Raw genomic sequence first — 22,214 nt, forward strand, 5'->3', positions numbered from 1 at the left:
AGGAGTGAGAATTTGGGGCCACCTGCTCACGGCCCTTCTGATGCACCAACTAGAAGGTACACGGAGCAAGAAGACCACAGAGGTGGGTCCCAACACTAATATGTTCTCTGTTCCTCCAGAATACAAAGTAAAAAGTCTTGTAACTTTTCCCTTCTCACAATCCATTCAGGTCAGATGCAGGCTATTTTGAGAGGTGTTCAAATATCACTGAATTCCATTCTGTGCCCGCTTCTCCACCACCTCCAACACAGAGCAAACACAGTGAGAAAAAACATGCATTGGAGTCAGACTGACCTGGGTCCAAATCCTACTCACTTTGGCCTTCTTTTGCCACCTGAATGCTCAAAACTCTGCAGTGGAAAACAACAACCACGGTATTTGCTCACAGTTCTACAATATGGACTCTTCTTCTGTTGACCCTACCAGTGGTCCCTCCGATGGCTGCAGTCAGCTGGCTGGTTGGCTGGGGGATGGCTCGACTGGGATGCTGGGCTAGCGGGACTTTTCTCCACCCCCACCCCCAGGAGTCTCAGGGCCTCCCTGGCTCCATGGGGCTCTCCACCTGGTTTGAGCACAGGGTCTCTCCGGCAAGGTAACTAGACTTTTTTCCTGGGTGACTCAGGACTTCCAAGACTGTAAAAGTGGAAGCTGCCCGTCCTGATTAACGTTTTGGCTGGAACTGAAACAATGCCATTTTGGCCATGATCTATTGGTTCAAGTGAACCTCAGAGCCAGCCCAGATTCAAGGGGCATTGATGACACACAGGAAAATACAGAAGGTGTGGGGCATTTAGAGCCACCAACATGGCAGACTACCACCGCCACTTAACAAATCACTTAATCTATACATTTTGACATAAGGTCGGTTTCACCATCTGTTAGAAAGGAACAATAATATCCCCATTTTTATGGAGATCTAACAATTAAACATAATAATAAATATAAGGGCTGGCACAGAGGCTAACACACCATAAATACTCTATAGTCCCGTGTATTCCAAAGTGCTTGGATTACCCAGAAATCCATGAGCCCCTTCCTACCACTGTCTACCTCTCCCACGAGGGTAGAGTTTATAGTTCATGTTACTGTCTTAGAAGTTTTCAGTGCCTAGTACAAAGCCGGGCATTCAGCGGACACCCCATAATAAGTTCTTGTTGAATGAGTATGTGACCAAATGAATGGTATACACTGTCTCTAACAACTCACTTCCACAGCACATGAACAGATTGAGCTATTTCACAAGAATTTCTTATATGCGAATGAAAAGTTATCAAATTCAATGTCATGAGCAATCACAGCAGTCTGGAGCTCTTCTTCACCTCTTTTTAAATATAGTATATATAGCAAATTCCCCAAAAATATTTTGCCAGATTTCCACTGCCTCAATTTTAAAACTCAGGCACACGATAAGTAATATGGAATCCATATGTCTGTGATTCATTTTTACCCAGTTCATCAAAATGCTGTTTTTGTATTAAATGTCAAAATGCCTTTTATGTCTTTATTTATGAGCCCTTTAGAGTTGTTATTTTTAAATGATGGTAGAAGATGTTTTGCCAAATTTAAAATTTACAAAGGCATTTGTAATTTTGTTCCAAACATCAACTTGTGGGAGAGTTAACTTTGTTTACTCTTGGGGAAATTCCTATTTTTTCAAATATAGACTTTTAAAGTTTACTTTAAATACTCAAAATTCTCTTATCCTTCATTTTAAATGTACCAATGAATACAGTCACGTATGTGTGCATCCACTTTGAAGGAGAACCTCACTGTCCCTGTCACCTCATTCTACCTGAACTCTGTACCTTGATGAGAAAAAAAGATCAATCTGCCATTGTCACCTACTTGTAAGGGGGAAATACGGTGCAAATTTTCTTCTCAACATTCTAGATTGTGCAAGCTTCTTTACATTGATATACTATATGCCTATCTTCCTGCTGACATCAAACTTCATTGAACCGTCCTCTCTTGTCTTCTTTCTTGTTTAACCTTTTCACCGTGAGATTTAAAAGATGCTAACAAACTAAGAGACCTCTTCACAACTCAAATTTATGTGATAAGCTCATTGCAATCTGAATTAAAATAGAATAAAAAAATACCATAAAACAGAATATATACCAATTAGATAGAATAAATATATGCCATAACATAATCTTTAAAAGTCAGTGTTATAGAAACTTAAAACTCCTATATTTTAACTAAGAAAATCTGAAAACCAGATAAGGTCTGTGACCTTAGACAAATCAAGCTCTGAAGTTTCATTAATCTATAACATAAGGGTAATGAAGCCTATACTACCCCCATCACAGATTTATTATGAATATCAAGTGAGTAATATAACATTTCATAAACTACAAGCAATACTAAGGATAATAATTAAATATCTGGTATTACCTGTTACATATTTTTATCTCAGTTTCCAATATAAACTGATGTAAATTCACTTTCTTCCCTAATAGAGCCATTTCAGAGTAAAACTATTTATGGCTAACCACCGAAGAGACTATGGAAAATTGGCTTGCCATAGCTTTGAAGATCACAAATGTGAGGCTTTGTAAGCTTATCTGCTCAAGGTTCATGCTCTCTCTCCCAGAGCCTAGGGTTTGTAATGCCAAGTCACCTGCTGAGCAATGGAGAGCTGTCTGTCCCTTCCGAAGGAAAATGCCATCTATGTGGCACCAATACTGTTACATTCGCTTAGTCAAAATGTTAATCACTCCAGGAGCAGCATTCATGGACTTGAACTGAGACACATTCTATTTCCAAGGCTTTGGTGAGGAGACCAATCACACAGCTAGAGCCCGAGCTCAAGCTGAAAACCAGCTCTGAAACGTGATTACCAACCAGGATCAATGCCGTGCCAGTTAACCATATTTTCTAGTAAACAAAGTTTGCTTCCTTAGTAACCTATTAAAACAGAATACATTCTCTTCATTGTTCTGTTAAAGAATGTAAGGAAAAACCAAATAGGCTATCACCATAGCTAGGTCCCTTTTCTGGAAATCAGACAAGAGCAACTCCCTACCACACACCCAAATGAGTCCTGCACGTAGGAGGAATATCATGTTTCTATACTACCGCAGAGCTGACTGGGTGTTAATTTGAATTTTAAGCAGAATCAAGCTTTTGCTCAGGTCCATCCCACCTGTCAGTGGATAGTAGTATAACAAGATAATTACTTCCTCTTATTTCAAAATGCCAGACGCCCAAGACTTCCATGGAAAATGAACAGACCACCCGTATTACATTTTATTCTAATAAGTCTAGGACTGAGCATCACAGACATCCTCTTAAGTTATTCAGGGAAATGGTGGTAGACGACACGTAAACCGTACAAAAAGGTAGAACGACAGTGTGCGATCACTTCAGAAACATACTCAGGGAAAACTTCTGCAAGAAGCGAGATGGAACCATATACATAGCATTCGTTCATGGAGCTGTGCTTCCTTGGTGAAACATAGACGGTCGAAATCCAAGGTTACTGAGAGAATGAAACTAGCAGTGCTGTGCTTATGCTACAAAACTGTTGTTTATTCAGTCCCTCAAAAATTTTAAAGATTTTAGATGTAAAGTCTCTTTTAAAATCCATAATCAGGATTTTAAACTGGATCAGCCACCTGGGTGGCTCAGCTGGTTAAACCTCCGACTCTTGATATCGGCTCAGGTCATGATCTCAGGGTCCTGAGACTGAGCCCCATGTCAAGTTCTGTGCTGAGCATGGAACCTGCTTGGGATTCTCTCTCTTTCACTCTCTGCACCTCTCTTGCTCATTCATTCATTCTCTCTCTCTCTCTCTCTCTCTGTCTCTCTCAAAAATAAATAAATAAAATTCAAAAACAAACAACAAATAAATGCCATACCCAGAATTTGGCCTTGACATAGCAAGGCATGGCCTCTCACAAAAGAGAGCATGATTCTTCAAATCTTACAAATGATTTGATCAAGATTACAAACGCCTATCAACGTTGCACTGAAGACCTAGAAAACAGAAAAGTCTGGTTGTGGGTGAGGCTGTACGTGTGTATATGTTCATCAATATGTACAGTGGTGTGCCTGAACTTCTCTGCCTAGGCATAGCCTTGCACATAAGAATTAGTTTAGAATGTTTAATGATGCTTGTTTACTTTTCAAATTCACCAAGAAAGAATTGACCCTTACTGATAGGCAATAAGACCTATTATCACTTAGGGATAGTTTACAGGGTTTGGAAAAGATATCTCTGAGTTAAGGCAAGTGAAACTAGGGACCGTTGACTACTTTTGTGCAACATTACGTCACTTATTCCACTGCTGCCTTCCCTAGCTACACGGTTCAGTACCTGCTCACTTGGTAATTGACATCTACCCAAAGATCTGTCCTGGAGTATGGAGGAAGTGGTGAAAAGGAGCCACAGAGAAAGGTCAGTATTACAGGCATCTGTTCTGTGCACGCAGAGAACACCTCATTCCCTGTATATGTTGAATGCATCTTAGTGCCTATAGGTATACACCTGCAGTAGAGATAGCATGTTGCCCTAAGCAGGCCATGAGATTCAGGGTCAGGCAGCAGAACCAGATTTAAATCACAGATTTGACACTTCCTGTTTATGTGACAGCAGTTTTACTCAATTTATAGATTTTATTATATTTTGCTGTCTTGTTAGGGAAATGAGCTTTTTAAAAAAAAAACTTTTTTAATGTTTATTTTTGAGAGAGAGGGAGCGAGCAGGGGAGGGGCAGAGAGAGAGGGGGAGACACAGAATCTGAAACAGGCTCCGGGTTCCAAGCTGTCAGCACAGAGCCCGACGAGGGGCTTGAACTCTCGTGACCTGAGCCCAAGTCGAGTGCTCAACCGACTGAGCCACCCAGGCATCCCAGGAAAATGAGCTTAATGAGGCTCATGTTATCCTGAATGGTCCAGTTACACACAACTTTGAATCCAGATGTTCAAAAGAGATCATCTAAAAATAACATTTACAAGATCTCTCCCATTTGATGGAAAGAAAAGCATCACGTCGACAGCAGACCAGTGTTTCCGCAGGAGGCAGGGTGCAGTCTTAGTGCCGGGGAGTAAGGCACGCTCTCTGCGTCTTAGTGACATTGTGACTGCTTGCAAGTCCTCCGCTGAACTTACTCTGCACTCTGCGCATTCCATCAGTGAAATGAGGAAATGCAGCCTGCCTCTTAGGGTCTGAAAATGTAAGACAGATCATGCCACTCCCTTGCCCAAAACTCCCCGGGGCTTTCCGTCTTCCCTGGGGTAAGAGGCAAAGTCCTTACACAGGGCTGCAAATTCCTACAGACCGGACCCCACTCTGACCTCCCCCATCCTTCCCCTTCCTTCCCTAGAACACTCCAGGCTGGCCTCTCTCTCAGGGTCGGTCCACTTCCCTTTGCATCCACCCCCGCAGGTATCCACGTGGCTGCTACCTCACCTCCTTCGTCTTCACTCAAATGCCACCTGCTCTCCTTTTCTACTCACCTAGGACCCCAGCACCTCTCTACTCCTGCACTCCCTCCATAGCACTCACCACCTGCAAATATTTCAAAATGTATTGTGTTGTCTTAACTCCTTACACCGGAAGGAAACCTTCAAGAGGGCAGGAATTTGTATCAATTTTATCTCCTGCTGTATCTCTGCAGCAAAGCCCGGTACTAGAGATGGCTCAATAAATATTTACAGGATGAATAGATTTGTTGTGAGGTATCAGACAGCACGCTATCTGTAAAGCACATAGCACGGTGCCTGGCACATGGTAAGAACTTAATAAATGATACTATTCATTCTTGAGAGCGTGTAACTAAGGGTAAGATTGTAATCTCTGGAACCCTGAGTGGGTGCCCATTGCTTTTGGCCATCAATGGTGCAATTAACACCTAGGTTTCCCCAAGGCACTAGAAGGCCACTGTTCTATTGTTGGGCCTTGCCATGACTCAACTGCAGGTCTTGGGCATGAAAGTCTCTGCATCTGTAAACAAAATACAGTAATATCTCCCCTCCAGGGGAGAAAGAAGCTAAGGAAAGTTCCAACCATCACTTGCTTTGCCATCTAAAGTGAAAGGATCCACAGCATGATTTAAAACATTTGGTATAGGATTAAAAATGGGGGAGGGGCGCCTGGGTGGCGCAGTCGGTTAAGCATCCGACTTCAGCCAGGTCACGATCTTGCGGTCCGTGAGTTCGAGCCCCGCGTCAGGCTCTGGGCTGATGACTCAGAGCCTGGAGCCTGTTTCCGATTCTGTGTCTCCCTCTCTCTCTGCCCCTCCCCCGTTCATGCTCTGTCTCTCTCTGTCCCAAAAATAAATAAACGTTGAATAAAAATGGGGGAAAACTACTATGATGTTTCTGCCCACTAAAGGCATTGTTCAGCTGGTACTCACACGCTCCACCTAAGACGGTTTCAGCCAAAGCCTCTCTTCTTTGGGTTAAGGGAAAACACAGTCAGACTTTCCTGGGGAAATCTGAGGATCACGTTTGCCAACTGGGGCAAGTCATTCTTTTCAACACGGTAGGAAAAATGCAGGGAACGAGAGTGTGAGTCTCCTGTTCACCAACGGGGGAGCACTACGGCAGCAAGGAGGTTAATACTTACACAGGTAATTAACATGTCCTGGATTTTCATATTCTAATCCTATAGTTGCACAATTGCCACTTCGGTCCCAGAGTCCACGGGAAGAAGAGAATGGAGAGAGACAATGACTGGGATTGGTTTTGGGGAGGGGCAGGGAAACCAGGTGATGGCTCTGGGTCTCTAAACACTTCCTCATGAGGGACAAGTGCAACAGAGGAACGTTACCAGCGAGCACTCTCCATGTTTTATAGGATGGGGTGCCTTGCAGGTATTTGACACCCCGATCTTCCCCAAATCCCCACTCCCACCCCTTCACGCCTGCACGCGGTATATCTGGTGTCACTGTTTATTAAAGATAACTAATGCCCTAAGTCTTTATTTACTTCTGTTTATTGCTATTTTAGCAGGAGTCACTGGAGAGCTGCTATGTTTCTGGTCCACTCGGGTTCCTTAATCACTGTTAGTAGGTAAAATCATCTGTGACAACTAATCCAAAAAGCAGATTATATTTATTTTGGCTACAGTGGCTTGCAATTCGTTAAAATCAACAAAGCCTTTTCATTAGCCCCCTGCTGATGTCCTAAAAACAGACATTTCAAGAGTCTCAAAGCACTGAGCTACGCATATGCAGCCAAGCTAATTCTGACAGATTCTCAGTGCCATTCTTAACACAAAATCTTATTAAACTAACAAACAAGAAACAGAACCCCTCTGCTTTCAAACAAAGGCTTAATTAACATGCCTAAACTCCAAAATCAAAATCATAGCCGCAAAGCTTCCCCAAATGTGGAGGCAAAACACACACAGAGACTGTGTCATTAGTTAAGCAAGATTTACCAAAAATTGGGACTTTTTTTTTTTTTTTTAATCATGTGGGAAAGGATTAGAAAGCAGAACCAGGGTGCCTATTTCTAAACAGTTCTGCATGGGCATTCTGGCCTTCCAAAGCTGGGATTGTGACGAACTGGCCTGCTGACAGAGGCCACAAATCTACTGAGCAAAGGATCAAGGTCTTCTCCCAGGGGTTGCCAGAGAGGAAACAGCTGCAGCACGCGTTTAAGGACAACAGCAGTCCGTCAACGCCCCCCATGTCCTCCCTCACCTCCCTCACCCCTGAGACCTCAGGGCTGCCTTCTGCAGGCTACGTCTCTTTCACGCACTACCACCCAGCTGTCCACTGCCAAGGAGGGCCTCTTCAACACCGAATTGGATCGTAGGGCTCAGTGTCGGAAACGGGGGCGTTCCAGAAACGATGCTCACAGCGGTGACTCAGCCACTACTGTGCCACCAGGCAGCGGCCATAATTAATGAATGTAGCAAAAGGTCTACTCAAGGAGCAAAGAAGGTAGACAATGATTTATGTTTACCTAAGGGGAAGATGATTTAGCTTTGCAAGAGCTTTCAGAATGAGGAAGCCCGGAAATATTTCGCTATGGGGTGGTACCTCTCCAGGCCTGAAGACAAAGTCAAAGAATGGGCAAGCAGATCCCGAAACAAAGGGTGGGGGGCATCTGCATCAGAAGATGTGCTCCCTCCTGCCTTTTTCCCTCCACGGCTCTGATTGGAGAGCTGCTGTGATTTCCGTATTTCCGTGACCGCTGCCACAATGGAATCACTTGTCAGCACCCCCGGCATAATCCTGAACGTTGTCAAGGATGATTACCAGACGGAGCTTCACACAAGTCTCTGTCCTAACACGTGGACTTCCACTGGTCAACAGGGGAAGCCAAAAGCAGCCCTTGAGAGCAATGGCTTGCTTGCTTCTCAAATTCACGAGGGATGAGGGCATCGGGCTGCCTCTGAGACACAAGGGTCCCATTCATCTCCACGGAGGGTCCCTGTCCAGCAGGCCCCTCAAGGCAGTACTTTCGTTCCCTCTGGTTCACTCCAGGAGCACAAGAGCTGTCTGTTAGAGCAGATAATAAAATCCAGCCTAGAAGGAAAATCTACATACAAAGCTGCTCTCGAATCCGAGTTTTGTCCACGGGGGAAAGTGAGCCACATCTGATATACAAGTTATCATTTGGGCTCTCCGTAATTAAGACCATTGTTGCCATGGCGATCCAGAGTGCCGCAAACAGGCGAAAGGCTACCATCGTGGCTTTCTTGTTGTTGATTTAGTTTGTGGCCCCAGCTTGGGGTTATTTATGGCAGGGCAAAAATGAGACTCGGGCAAACAGGAGAGCAGCACCGGGCAAGGTGAGGAAATCTGAAACTCTATTACGTACCCAAGACACTGTTTTCAATCGCCCCTCAGTCCCCAGCCTGCCTTATTCAATAGATAATAAAAGTGCGCTGTCTTCCTTATGTATATTTACATCCAGCAGCTCTTCCCAGTCACATGTCAAAGCTTCCTGATTTTCTTCTCTATCATCTACCACTATCTGGAGGATTATACTCAAGAAGATTTCCAGGTCATCGCAACAGCTCATTTTTCTGAGCCACCTTATCAGGGAATAGGAACCACATGCAGTTCTCATGCAGGGAAACAAAGAATCCACTTGGTTTTGTGATTTAAACAGGATGGAGACACAGCCTTTATTATTGTTGTCATAGAAAACATGTTGAGACCAGCAAGACAGCAGCCCTAGCCCTGAGGACTATTTCAACTTGATACCTCCTAAGGTTATTCTCAAATAAATGAGAACACACCCCTCAGTTTTTGTTCCAGCTTTTTTTTTTTTTTTTAACAGTCTCCCTCTTTTCCTGGTTTGTTCAAAATGGGCCTGCTGTTCTATGTTCGGGATCTCTTTGGGACAAAAGATCCTGAGCCAAGCGAGAGAAAAAGGCCACGTGAACAGCTCCGCACCTTCTCACGCAACCCCGAGACCCCGTGTGCATCTCTGCTAGCAAAAATCGGGGACGAATGGAACAGTGTCTCCCAGCCTTGTCAGACCCAAAGGGGGAGTTCAGGCACTTGTTAAAATACAGAGTGCCAGGCTTCTGCCCGGGAGCGGCTTCAGCAGGTCGGGGCACATTTGGGGAACAGCGAAACAGATGAAATTGGCCAGGTGCTCTGAAGGACGAACTGCACCTTCATAAATGAGTAAAGAATTAAATCCAGAGTCAAAGAATGTTAGGAATTGTTTTCTGACCCGTTCTGCTACACAGCTACTTTGACACAACCAGCTTCCCGCCCAGGAAAACTGAGAGCACCCGTGGAAAATGAGAAGTCCATGCAGGTTCATGTGGTTCCTGCACACCTCGAATCCAAATACCAAGTCGTTTGGTAATGTGTATTCGGCACGGGAGGCAGGGAGAGAAAGTTCTGATGGGCTTTCAATTTTATTTTTCAACTAAAAATATTAGGAGAGAAACTAGCAGTTTAAAACTCAGGTAGGGGAGCCTGGGTGGCTCAGTCTGTTGAGCCTTTGACTCTTGCTTTCGGCTCAAGTCATGATCCCATGGTGGTGGGATCGAGCCCCGCGTCAGTCTCTGCGCTGAGCATGGAGTCTGCTTAAGATTCTCTCTCCCTCTCCCTCTGCCCCTCCCCTACTCAGGCTCTCTCTCTCTTTCTAAAAAAAAAAAAAAAATTAAAAAAAAATAAAAAAATAATAAAACTCAGGTAAATGAACTAGCCCCTTTTTGGGGGGCAGGGGAGTTGAGCAGACACTACACTTGCAGCAATAGTTCAGAGATACAAAAAAACAAAAAGGATAATGTTTCAGTTAATGCCAGGGACAGTAGCTCAAGATGTTGAAAGAAGCATATAATATTTCCCCTGGGGGACGTGAAGGTAGCAGCGTAGGTGACAAAAAAGCCTGGAAGACGGAGGTAGAGAAGGGAGCTTTCATCTGGTCAAATGAGTCGCCAGTGCGCAGGCGGAATGCTGAATGCAGCATGCTGTCACGCAGCCGGCTCCCCCTTGCAAGAAGAATGGCTCAACACGGCCCCAATTACTATATTTCATGGACGCTCTGTCTCACTGGAATACAACTTGTTGGGGGATTAGTGTCTAGAGAGAAATTCTCAAATAAGCTTCTACTAAAAGACCAGGCACCTAGCTGTGGCAACTGCTTCTTTTTAATTCCGAAAGCAATCCAAGCCATCACCCAATAGTTCTCCCCTCTGATAACTGAGTAAAATCTAATACTGTTCCTGAAATTTTATAGACATTCCTCTCTTTCTAAGGACATGAATAGTATATATACACTGTTCAAAGGCTCGATTTTTCTCTTTTGTAGCAAAATGGCAAGAGCCTATGGGAGAGCGGAGCCTGGGGCAATGTTCCTTTTCGCTTAGAAGCCACCTGCTAATCACCTGCAAATAATAACAGACTACAAGGGAGGCGGCCCAGAGATGGCCCCTCACCACCATAAAGGGCAGGGGTTAAGTAGAAACAAAGAGAGGGAGGCTTTCTTGGCCTGAGGGGACTCTGCAAAGTGACCAGTGAGAGCCTCCCCCAGGATGGATTCAAGGGGCAGAGGAGCAGCAGTTAAAGATCAGAGGCAACTTGAAATGGGCCAACGAGCTAGACTTCTGAAGTAGAAAGAAAAAAATAACACCTCCAAAAAGGTAACACAATCTCAGGGCCAGCAGTATCTTGGAAAGTAACTTGCTCTGCCTCTAGGCTGAGAGGTTGAGCCAGACGGATATGGCACGTAATGAGCCCCTCTCATCAAGCTGCTTTCAGACATAAATGGTGCCCTTTCTGTCCACCGCAAAATGGCGCCCTTTCAATGCCACACCAGACAATGGCACAAGGAAATGGAATTACCAGGTAATTAAGGAGAACACTAGCTTCAAACAGGACACGGCAAAATCTGACTATTCTTTAACCCAAGCGAACCTAACACAGACAATTCAAAGGGCATTAAAGGCTTAGAAAAACTGTAACTGAGAAGTCGTTAAGGCAAAAGAGTTTAATCCAGTTCCAATCTTTAACTGAGAAAGAATTCAGGCATGTAAGGGATTTTGATGGAATAAGTATGAATAATTATTTTCCAACTACTGAAAAGTCAAGGAGACAAAAAAGGGCCCAAACTAGTCTAGCTGAAAAAAAAAAAAAAAAAAAAGACAGTCTTGAACATGAGGGATGGGTGCCTCATGGTAGCTGTGGAATCCCTTTCTTTGGATTGTAATGAACTATAGAATAGATATCCATTGATCTCGTAGCATTGAGGGCTCTCCCTGCATGAAAATTGTAGAATGGCTTTGAATTAAGACTTCACTGGCTCTTCCTTCATCATTACATCATCCCCAGTGCCCCATGGAGCCAAACTCCCCTTCGTCTCCCATCCAGCTCTTGTTTCTTTCACCCAGACGATGTCTCATTTTGTTCTGCCCCCTCTCATTCATCCCCCTCCTCCAATTGACAGCACGGGAAGGGGGAAAATGGGCATTTCTCCAACCTCCTTCTCAATATTTACTATCATGTTTAATTCATGGCACCCATCTTCATTACCCTCTTCATGTCAAGGCTGCCAAGGCCCAGTTGAAGCATTCCCTCTCCCTCCTGTCTTGTCTCCATGCTCTTGGACATTTTTGTTGACTTTGTCATACAAATGGATGACTCCTCCATCTACCCTTCCCTTTGCTGCTTGACTCTACCAGCCTTGACACCACTGCTCTGCCCCCATTTTTACCTACAACTTAAAATACTGATCTCCTATGAAAACAACCCCCAGATACCCATCAGTTAATGAATGGAAAAACAACAGTGATATAGGCATACAATTGAATGTTATTCAGCCTTACAAAGGGGTATGATTCCGACATGGGCTACAACATGGACTTTGAACACATTATGCTGAATGAGTAAAACAGAGTCAAAAGGACAAATATGTATGACTCTACTTATGGGGTCACCTTGAGTAATCAAATTCACAGAGTCAGAAACTAGCATGGTGGATGCTAGAGGCTGGAAGGAGCAGGGAATGAGGAATCACTGTTTCTGTTTGAGAGGATGAAAATTTTCTAGAAATGGGTCATGGTGAGGATGGATGCCTTCAAAACAGTATGTCTGCTGTATTTAATGCCACTGAAATGCACAATCAGTGATGGTTAAACTATTAGGAGAAACCCAACCACTGGTCTCCCCAATCTGTTTAGGACTGTTCAAGTCACACTTAGATCAAGCCTCACTGTACTTAGTTTCAGAAAAAGTATGGCAGGCTTTGTCAACAACTGGCGGTGAAATTTAAAAATTTATCTCCCTTCCTCCCGTCCCTCTTTCCTTCCTTCCTTCATTCACTCAAGAGATATTTACCTGGCAGCTACTCTGTAACCAGTAAAGTACTAGAAGATGGGATGGAATAGAATTTCTAATCTAGAAAAGCAACAGTCAAGAAGCAACTATATGTCCCACGTAAGTTAAGAAATAGGAGACAAATGCTTGGGAACATGCGATGCTTCCCAAAGTGGGCTGGGGGGGGGGGGGGGGGGGGGGGGGGCAGGTAGGGGCTTTAAATAAATGTCTTTAGGCAGAGCCCTGGAATTTGAATAGAAGTTAGATGAATAACAAAAAGTGTATAGAAGAACATTCCAGACAGAGAACTGCAGGTATGAATGAGAAAGAAAGAACATAACAGTGTAGGGGATGTAAAGCTGTTTGGCTTGGCCGGGGTGGAGACAGAGGAGAGAGACAGGCCACGAGGCCTGCCCAGAGATGACATTAAGCACCTCAGACATTGAACCAGACCTCCCTAGTCCCTTCCTGGTGTAAGATGCTATTCAACTGTTAAAGATGCTAAGTGTGATCCCTTTCCAAGCATAACCGTCTTGCCTGTTAGGCCATCATCCTCCCTGGGTCCTCACAGAAACTGTGCCTGATTTTCCCCACCCCAGAACACCTCTCACCCCTGCCCATACCATGTCACTCTTACCTCACCCCAATTATTAGGCCCCTCATGGCTTCATTGGATCTCTCTCCTGTCTAGGTCCGTCACTGTCCTCACTTCACAGACATTCAGCCAAGTTTATTATGTAATCTTCCTCTGATTCACATCCCCTCTGAAGAACCTTTCTCTGACTCACTTCTCCCTCTTCACAAATACCCTTCTTCTTCTCCTGCTGCTTTAATCTCTCTTCTTACACTTTCCTTCTGATTCAGATATACTCAGGTCTCTTTTGCATCGTATTGCTCTTTGGCCACCCAATGCTAGGGAACGTGTGAATGTGGTTCATTTCCAATTTTCTGTCTAACCTCCTCTGGGCCCTCCACCATGAGTACAAGGTAATCCATTTATTCATGCCCTGTGCTTTCCTAGGCTCACTTCCTTCTGAGGTTTATTCAGAATTATGCTCTCCTCAAGCTCCTATCCCATTATGTTAAGGAAATGGCTTTATATTCTGATGATCCTGTGAGTACCTTCATCCCTCACCTTCTCTTGCCTCTGCTGTCCATGGATTTGTTTCTACAAATGGACTTGGTCTACTAGCCTTTTTTCCTGGAAGATGAGACTTCTCTGCATTAAAGGAGAACATGGCCAAGAAGTAGAACATGGTTTTTTTCCCTTCTAGAAATTTCAACCTAGCTAGGAACATGATCATTATATACTCTGGTGTTTTAGGATGAATACATAACTAGAATATATGTTATATGTCACTAGATATAACATCAGAATATGTATCATTGTATATCACTATAAAATATCACTGTTACACTTTGTTGCCTTAGGATAAGACTTAAATGGTACCAGGGCACATTTCAACATCTAGGTTTCTTCTAGCTGATGAATTCAAGGAAGGCTGCAGCAAAGAGATGATGTATAAGCTGGACTTGAAGGATGAAGGATTCCAGTAGGCCTGACAAAGATTTGTGAGGGGTCCCAGACAGAAGGCAGTGCAAGTCTGAAGCATGCCAGTTTGAACACATGAGGTCCCATAGTGGTTACACATTTTAAAGTGAAGAGTAGAGAAACACAACGGTATGTGAAAACTAGAAGTACATGATGAGATAACGCCATGGAGATTTCACTGCCAAGTTAGTCAGAAAGGACCTCATTGTAGATAATGGGATATTATCCCGGAGTGGCCCACAGTGAGACTTGAAAGTTGAAAGGCTGAAGGTCAAGTTCAGTTAGCAGGCACCTGTCATCACCTGGCCCCCAAGTAACTGGAGAAAGGCACACAGATATTAAAGATGATGTGCAAATTCCTTCTAATCCTCAAACACAGATCCCTGTCCCTCTTTGTCCCATCCTAACCTTGTAGGTGGAGGTGCTTCTTACCTTTCCTGACTTATGATTTAGTTTCTTCAATCCTACATTCAGAGGTTTCATTTTCTTCAACTTAAAATTACTTTTTCTGACCATAAAAATAATACCGACTCTTTGTGGAGATTTTGAAAATTTCAGAAAAATAGCTTTCCCCAATATTAAAAATGCTTTCCCTTGTCCCATCCCACAAAAGCACCTGGCCCTTCTTTCCTTGTCCTGTAAAACATCCTGACATCCTAAAAGTTTCCAAGTCTCCTTAACTTGCCATTTCCCTCAGCTCGAAACCCCACCTACAGGAAGCCCAGCTGCACCCCCTCTCTCCCCTGCACCCAACTGACCCAAGTACCCTCCTTGGGGTTCTCATAGCTCTGGGACTACCCCTTAGTTAGAGCTCTGATCAAATGCAATCAAAATACCCACACTTGCAGCCATGTTCCCCAATAGTCTATGAGTTATGAGGATCAAGAATTATGTTGAAAAAATAGATAAAAGATTTAGAATAATATTAATATTGTTCTTCTTTCTTTTGAGGGGGAATGATCAATCTAAGGAAGACAGAAAATGAAGCCACAAAAAAAAAATTAAAAAAAAAACATATTCAAGCATTTCTCCTTAATGACAATCAAAAGCAAAATGAAAAGGTAAAAATAAAATGGGAAAGATTTTCATAACACATTGAAGAGAAAAGGGGTTAATATTCTTGGTGTGGAAGAAATTTCAACAAATAAGGGCAATGATGACTATTTCAACAGAAAAAAATAGCAAGAGATTATGAAGATGTAAATTCACTAAAAAAGATACAAATGACCAATAAAATTAAGATGCTCAGCTTCATTAATAATTTTTAAAATGCTAATTGAAATAGTTATAAGATACCACTTCCCAACAATAAATGGGCAAAAAATTTGAGTCTGACATAACCATGGCTAACTAGGAAGTGGGTGTTCATACAAGGTTGGTACAAGAGTTATTTTATATAGTTTTTAAGCTATCAACTGACAGTTTAATGTAAAATTGAAAATGGAGATCCACTCTGGCTCAGCAATCCTACTCTATATATCTCTCCTATGGAAATAGGACCACAGAAAAAAAAGTAGATACCATCATGGAAATAGCACCAAAAAAGGGCTATCAATAAGGGAATAGACAAATATTATGATATGGCCATTTAAGAGGATACTAAATATTCACTCACCTGAAAAGATGTATATATGCTCAGTAAGTAAATTGCAGGCTGATGGTATGTGGGAAGTTGCATTTTTTTTTAGCTGGAAACAAGACTAGTTAGATAGATATCTCTATAACCATTGGAATATGTAGAAAAAGCTATTAATAAACTGTGAATAGTGACTGCTTCTGGGTGTGAGTGGCAAAGGAAGATTATGCTTCGAACACCAAATTTCTCGGTTTTCCCTCAACAAAATGTTTTTTTTATCTTTGCCATATGTATCTTTATCTTCAGCACTTAGCATTCCTCATGGTAGATGCTCAGTAAATGTTGGTCAAAAAGAAATCCTTTCCAGACCATCATGAATTCTTAGAAATCTACCACTTACATCCATTTGCAAACCTAGTGTAATCATACTTCACTGTTCCCTTGTTATTTTGCTTTCCTGGCCTAATTATTAATAGCACCCCCTTCACGCTCAAAGTGACTCAGTTGGGATGAGAGGTTATATGGTTACCATTATGAAACTGCACAGAAGCCCTCGTTGTTCATTAGCAACTCCTTCCCCAAACTCTTCCCTCCGTATCTTCAGGACACTGTGCTTGATGCTCCCCTGTATTTCTCTCCCCTTTCCAACGGCTCATTCTCTCATCCATGATTCCTTTCTTGCGTTTCTTCCTAAAGCTTACCTTTCCCAAAAGCTCTTCTTTCTATGCTCGATCCCTGTGACGATGAATATTCTCTCACATCCACGTGCAGGGGTTTTCTCGAGTTTGGGCTTGTGCTCCCCTCGAAGCTGATTTGCTAGGGGATCATCCCCACTTAGATTCCTCACACCCCAAATCTTAATTGTCTACAACTGAAGGAGTGCCTCTCCCCCTCCTAAATGTTGCTACTATGAGGCCAGGTGGGGGATCATCGTGGGTTGTCATTTCTGCACGGAACAGCAGCAGGGCAGAGTGAACTTCTAGGTGGAATTAATTCCCTGCATTCAAATCACACTCCTTTACTTGGCCAGACTTCTGAACTTTTCTGCACTCACCTTCCCCATTTTAATATGGGAGAATAGCAACTCCTCGATGGGGCTACTTTCAGGATTAAATGATGTATTATATTTAAAGCACTTAAAAAGTATGGGGCACATACCAATAATTATAGAATTATAAGCTATTATTCTATTTTCAAATTTTCTATAGAGAACATGGATTACAATAATAATAAAATGTATTAAAAATGGTCAATGGCTCCCAATGATTTCTAAAAGACTGTGAACTGTTTGCCTAACGTAATGCTCTGCTCTTCAATAATAAAAGGAAACAATTCTCTTCCTGTAACCCTGCTCTCTGGCATTTTTCCTCTCACACCTCCCAGCTTTTTAGCCCTGCTCCCACCCTCCACTCTCCATGTTGTCTGTTTTGTCTTTAATAATTGGCTCTCACATGAAAAAAAAAGCCCCAATTTTTAGCATTCGCCAATTTCTGTGGAATAAATACTCTTCCCATGGCTGAGGTCAAGGTACCAACATAGCATCATGGAACCTGCTGCTGGGAAGAGATGTGCAGCACATCACAGACGGTATTTCCACCTCCCAATATGATGGACACATCTCAAGAGCACAGATAATTGCAGTGCATGGGGAGGGATATAATTAGGAAATGATAAGTTTTCAGCATTCATTACTTTTGTTTTTAATATAAGTGATTTATTGTAAGTTCATATAATTTAATTTTTAATGATATATTGTAAAAGCTGGCTCATGAAATTTCTAGAAATTTAACTACTGGCCCTCTGGGTATGAGCAAGCTCCCACACAGCGTACCAAGCCCCTGCCTCAAACATTCTCCCTTCCACTCCAGCTTTTCCTCCCTCCTGAATTGGCTTCCTTGCTCTCCTCTGCTCACCCCTGGCCTACCCACTTTACAATGCAGGATTATAGCACCCCACTTGTCCATCCTTACTTATCCAGAGCTGTAAGCAGTTGTTGAAGAATAGGATACATTTAGCATTTACGTATATATATCTCTTATCCTTTACACTGATTATTTTGTGTCTCACCTTTCCTCCTACCTCCAAGTTAGATCATTTCTGTTTCATACCAACGGTTACCAGACTGAGGAAAACAAGAAGGGACTGCATATTTGAGAATCATCTGAGAACCTGAAGGCTTCTCAAGCTTCACAGTTCCCTGCCTAATTGATGCTGATATTTCATTTCCAATATCTACCTCACTTGGGTTTAGAAAACTACTATTTTGCATGTTATAAATCTCAGCATAATGGAGGTCTAGCACATAGTAAGCATTCAGTAGTTACCTGCATATTGAAGAGATCTGATATTTCAGTAGAAAAGTTAAAATTCTAATAACTTCGTAATTAGCTAAAAACGTGGATTGGATTCCTCGTCAAGGTAGTTTGGCTTCTTACAGTGAAGTCAAAGAAACAACAATATAGTCTTGGTAGTTGTATTAAGGCATCGTAGTGAGAAACAGGTTAACAAGTGAGGGTATTCTTTTTATAAAAGCAACGAAATAAATGTCTTCCACCAGGGGCAGAAGGCACAAGCACATTACCACTTAGAGGATAGAGTCGTTGACGCCTTTATTAATGTGAAAATGACTTGTTTAGAAATTCCTGCTGTCACATTCCTGGACACCTTGAGGACATGTAGACACACACACACACACACACACACACACACACACACATAAATATATATGGCTTGATCATACACTCACTGTGAAACATTTTTAAACCCCACATGTGACGGGTATGAGCTAATTTCATGAGAGATAATATTTAGGGAGCAAATTGTTTCTCTCCTACCTACTTTGAAATAATATCATAATTGTCTCTCACAGACATACCTCAACAAAAACAGAGAGCGAGAGCAAGAGAGAGACAGAGAGAGAGAGAGAGAGAAGGTTAATGGACTTCATGTTCCCATGGAAATTCTGGATTACATTAGAATAGTCAAAGATAAGCACCAGTGGTAAGGCATGAAACCTAGATTTCAGAATCAGAATTGCCACATCACATCCTTTCTGAAATTAGAGCAGGGATTTCAGATTATCATTCGTTCACGTCATTTGCATTCCCTGGGCACATATCCAGTAGCAGAAGTTTCCCGAGACGCATTCTCAAACCACACTAGAGCAGCCACCCTGAAGATAAGGCACACTAGCAAACCCAGGGACTGTATGAGTGCGTCTTCCTCTTTTAATTGGTATTTATATCTGCCCCAAGAAACAAGACTATTTTTCAGGCAGTCTGTTCAGTGAAGAAAAAACTCAAAAATTTGGCCTCACTTAGCCAGCAGTAAGCTTTCTGCTAATCCTCAGTCATAAATAAATAGCATTGACAAAGACATTAAAGATGGAAACAATAAAAATAGTCAGGAAGGGCAGGAAAAAGATTGCCAGGATATTCTGTCTCAGTTTGCAAAAAAGGTATTAAAATCCCAACAACACAAAAATAGCCTTGAACAATGACTTTTTTTTTTTTTAAGGGAGGGGGAAATTGCTCCCGACTTCCTAAGATGAGTGTCTTAAAGGTTTCATTGATTAGTTGATAAGTTCGCTGGTGAATGATTAGTCGATGAGGCAGAAAGGTTTGAATTAGTTACTAGAGCTCTGCCTCCCTTGAATAAAATAGGGGGAGTGTTCTCTCTCCCACCCTCTGTGACAGATGATATCTGTTTTCTCCTGTGCGTTTGAATTTAAGAGCCACTGAAGCTCAGCAACAGTATATTCTGGCTCAAATGAGCTGAAAATTGCATTCAATTTGAATTTCAAAAATGGAGGGGAAGAAGGGGGGAAAAAAACCCTAACACTCACCAAGTCTCCACACTTTTCAACTACTTCCTGCTGCTTAGCTACATTCCGCCAGGCTGAGGACCTGAAACCAGGATGCACGCAGGGAAAGAGCATCGCTGGATTCCTGCCCAGTCTGAGTTTAAAAATAAACTTTTAATAGTCAGGATCAAAGCAAACCTCACTTTTACGCACATGCATAATGCAGAATGCGACCCACCGAAGAAATAGATTTATCTTCTCCAAACTAAAAATTGGCCTGCTCTTTTTTTTTTTTTCTTATGTACTTTGGAGGTGATAAAGGTGAAGGTGTTTTCCCTGGGAAACTCTAGAAAAGCAAATTTTTTTCTAAATTAAAATTAATTCCTATTCAGCTCACTAAGACCCTCATTTATTGTTGCTTGATTTTTCTCCCGTCACCTGCCTCACATGACAAAGCAGATGTGTTCTTGAAAAGTTGAGTGAGTGGACATTGATTTTGTTCAAATCAAATCATATTTCAAATGCTCTAAGAGAGGTGGTTATTTAAAGGAATCTTGTGATAAATTATTTTATAAAGCCAAGTTATTTATAGAGTGCAAATAAGTGTCCCTTCATGCAAAGGCATAGGAAGCATGAATTTGCAGCACATTCTGGTTTCTAAAGGTAGGGCATACCTTCAATTTACAAGAAGCACAGATTTAAGTATCACCAATAATTAAAACTAAACTGATGTTACACAAAACACAGATGATATCCCAGAATCATATAACTGAATGATTTTTGGCCAGAACTCCATTTTACGATAGTTTGAGCTAAAGGAGCAGACAGAACACCAAACTCGTTTCAATCCACTCACACATGGAAACATATTCTCCCATTGCCTAAATTATTCTCAGTTTGCAAATTAAGCAACTTGGGTGCCATGAAAAAGGTAATTCGACTTCTAAAGTGCCATTTTCCACATTGAAGCAGAAATCTGCTGAATGCTGTTCAGAAAATCTGACTCACTGCCGAGGGGTCAGCACCGAGCAGGACGGAGAGGCATCATCGTCAGCTAGCGTGAATGAACTTCTTGCACGGATTTCTCGCACACCCACTCTGCACCAGACCCTGCAGCAGGTACTGGGGGTGACAAATAAATTACTGATACTGCCTCGGAAGAGCTAACTGCTTAGGGCAGTGGTTTGTCACCTTTCCTGAGTTGTAAGCCCATTTGAGGGTCAGAGGGAAGCAGGAACTATTTCCACAAAAAGGACCTCTCCACATTCGGATCCTGTCAGGCAGTCATTACAACGGGGCTCTAAATTCAAGAGACAAGCCTGGGTCCAGTTGACCAACTGAGTAACGATGGTGGCCAAGAACAGCAGGATGATTTTCTTTCAAAAGTGAAGTAAAGACTTAATGTCTAGGTATACTTGGGAAGAACTAGGTATTCGATTGGTAAGAGACGGGATACCAAGTCCTTTTAATAAGTTCACAGAAGACAGGATTAGGAAAAGGCTTCCAACCTTAAGCAAGGGACAAGACAGCAAGAAAAATAATACTTTGTTTCTTCCACATCCCCGAAAGACAACAATTAAGAAACAGTCTGGCTCTGACAGCTATGTTTCATGGTCAGTATGGTGAACCAATAAAAACAAGGGCAAAACCTCTGAAAAGGAACCCCACGATCACTGTAACACACATTCAGTAGAGCCCAACTTGTCAGAATATCCCATAAAATAAAACACTTTAAAAGCGTGAACAATGGTGTTTTTGCGTTTTAAAAGACAGAACAAGAAAAAACATGGGAGCCTCTCTTCATGTACGTTGCTAATGAGATACATGCCAGGACAGCAGTGAATCAAAGGTATCAAGAGGCCACTTAACCCTATAATGTGTATCACCTGGCATTATGTTATATAGGTTTTTAAATGAACATTAATATCTCCTACTCTTGTAGGGGACAGCTTACCTTTCAAACTGCAACAATGTTAGCGTAGGATTTTTTCCTTACATCTTCATAATTTAATATTGTTTCATTGATGAGCCAGTAAATTGTCAGCTCTATTCATTTACGTGACGTGAGCAAGGATCCAACCCAAAAAAGGAAAAAAAAAAAAAGTGAGGTCAATTTCCTTGGCCGCTGCATTTAATAAAATCTCCCAGGCAATAGAGTTAAGCACACATTAATAGCTATGGCTTCGCACGCTCTGCCTTGAGCAAGTCTTTGATTTTCCTATATATGTACTCAGGGCCATATTAATGCTCAAACGAGGTACAGTCCTCATTTCTTATTTCAAGTTTTCTTCTTTCTCAGCTTTATCAGATTTATTAATCTTCTGCTCCTCTCTTATTTATAGTGAATGCTCTAGTTAAGGTTTCAAAGCAGTTTCCATGATAACTCCCATTTATAACTTTCAGAAAAAAATTCTATCACAGGGACCAAAGGATTTCCTACTTATTTCACATCCAGCTCAAAATATGTGACTTTCTCCAAATATGAGGGTTTTGTCTCTTATTTCTCTGATCCTCAGAAAAGAGAAAAGGGAGCAGGTTACAGAAACA

The 22,214-nt window shown here is 42.2% G+C and overlaps 1 protein-coding gene across 1 annotated transcript in view; it reads right to left on the reverse strand.

Annotated features, from left to right (window-relative positions):
* Positions 1-21,709, reverse strand: part of ESRRG (estrogen related receptor gamma) — a 438,667-nt gene extending 416,958 nt beyond the window's left edge. The window contains exon 1 of the mRNA XM_032591789.1: positions 21,622-21,709. The gene's annotated coding sequence lies outside the window, so the exon portion shown is untranslated. The remainder of the gene's footprint in view (positions 1-21,621) is intronic.
* Positions 21,710-22,214: the final 505 nt, after the last annotated feature.

The sequence above is a fragment of the Lynx canadensis genome, chromosome F1, assembly GCF_007474595.2.
Source record: "Lynx canadensis isolate LIC74 chromosome F1, mLynCan4.pri.v2, whole genome shotgun sequence".
Lineage (NCBI taxonomy): Eukaryota > Metazoa > Chordata > Mammalia > Carnivora > Felidae > Lynx > Lynx canadensis.